We start from the raw sequence: 2078 nt of genomic DNA, 5'->3' as shown, positions 1-2078 counted from the left end.
TTTTCTCTCATCCAGTGAGGTCCCTAATACTAAAGATTTTTCTTTCCCTAACATAGGAGTGAGTGAACACTCAGGTGCTGAATAAAGGGATACAAGATTCCATACAGAGCTGAAAAGAACTGAGGTGGGGTAGTGAACTCAGATCATGTGATGCCAGGGCCCCACCCACCTGTTGACATAACAAATGAGATTGTAGGTCCTAAAGGGACAAACTGTGAGACAAACTAAGACAAACTGTGGTGCTGGAGAAGACTCCTGAGAGTCCCTTGGACTGCAAGGAGATACAACCAGTCCATCCTAAAGGAAATCAACCCTGAATATTCACAGGAAGGACTGATGCTGAAGCTGCAATGCTTTGGCCACCTGATGCAAAGAGCTGACTCATTGGAAAAGACCCTGATGCTGGGAAAGATTGAAGGCAGAAGGGGATGACAGAGGATGAGATGGTTGGATGGCATCACTGACTCAATTGACATGAGTTTGAGCAAGCTCTGGGAGATAGTGAAGGACTGGGAAGCCTAGCATGCTGCAGTCTGTGGGGTCACAAAGAGTCAGACACGACTGAGCGACTGAACAACAACAAAAAGAAAGAAAGAGACAAGAGTAGAGCCATTTTGGAAAAGGACCAGGGAAGGGCCTTGGGCAAAACAGGTCGTGTAAGCTAAAGAACAAAGGCCCTGGGTGTCTGAGTCCCAGAAACAACCCGGCTGGCAGGAAGAAAAAAATAATTTTTATCTCTGTTACACTAAGGAGTATACCTTGCTGCCAGAAGACTAGAAGCTCAACTATAAATTTTAACCATATCAGTTTCTGGGTTATCTTGCAGAAAATTATCATGCATTTCTTTCCCCTCACAGAAGCACTCCCTATAGAGTCTCCTATTGCTGATCAAAGAAGCTTGACAATTTCTGGAAATTATCAGTGATCATGAGACAGCCTTCCCTTTTGTCATAAAAGCAAGTTGTCCCTTCTACTCCGGGAGCTGGCTCTTTTCCTTCTCCCTTGTGCACAAGCTGTCTCTTCTAATAAAAAGCTTTGCTTGCCTAAGGGTCATGTGGAAGCGATATTCATTTCCATGGTATTACTGTCCAAGAAGAATCTGGAAAGGGCCTGGTATCTCCAACAGGCATAGGGAAAGCTCAGAAAATACGGGAGGAAGGGGAGGAGAAAGCTACAATTTCACTTACATATTTCCTCATCAGAACTTCAGCTTGCCTTCTGGGATTCCCATGCTATAGCTCCAAGAATATCTCTCATCAGAAAGGGGCAACCCAAAGCTGCCAAGGACAATCGATGAAGGCCCTTGAGAATGTGACCATATTTGGAAATAGGGTCTTTGCTGACATTCAATTTAAGGTGGGTCATCAAAGTGGGCCCTAATCCACTATGACTGTGTCCTTAAAAAAAAAAAAAGAAAGAAACACATAATTCAACAGAGATAGACACAGAAAAAGGAAGAACATCATGTAAACATTAAGGGAGAGGTTAGGGTCATGGATCTACCAGCTAAGGAATGCCAAAGACTGTCAGCAAACCAACAGAAGCAAGAAGACAGGCATAAGATGGCTTTGTCCTCGCAGCCCCCAGAAGGAACCTTGCTAACACCTTGATCTTGGGCTTAAAGTTTCCAGAATTGTGAGAAAATAAATATTTGTTGTTTAAGCCACACAGTTAGATACTTTGTTATAGTAGGTATAAGAAAGGAATACAATGATCCCAACTAGGATTGCCCATGCACCCTTGGTCAGCCCATACACTAACACTGGAACGATACAGACATGAATAGCATGCCCCCTGCACAAGGATGACACACAAGTTCAGGGAGTGTTCTATATTTTGGAGAATGAGCTGGAAGATTAGGTTTGATATACATATACTACCATGTGTAAAATAGATAGTAGGAACCTGTGGAATAGCACAGGAAGCTCAGCTCAGTGCTCTGTGATGACCTAGAGGGGAGGGGAGGGGAGGGAGGCTCAAGGAGGGATATATGTATACTTACAGCTGATTCACACTGTCGGTACTGCAGAAACTAACACAGCACTGTAAAGCATTATCCTACAATTAAAAATAAAAGA

General features: G+C 43.5%; 1 pseudogene; it reads left to right on the top strand.

Moving 5' to 3' along the window:
• Positions 1–1742: 1742 nt before the first annotated feature.
• On the top strand, positions 1743–1839 carry LOC114111801 (U6 spliceosomal RNA; annotated as a pseudogene).
• The last annotated feature ends 239 nt before the right edge of the window (positions 1840–2078 follow it).

The sequence above is a fragment of the Ovis aries genome, chromosome X, assembly GCF_016772045.2.
Source record: "Ovis aries strain OAR_USU_Benz2616 breed Rambouillet chromosome X, ARS-UI_Ramb_v3.0, whole genome shotgun sequence".
Classification (NCBI taxonomy): Eukaryota; Metazoa; Chordata; class Mammalia; order Artiodactyla; family Bovidae; genus Ovis; species Ovis aries.
The sequence above is the reverse complement of the archived record's forward strand: the minus strand, read 5'-3'. Positions and strand labels throughout refer to the sequence as shown.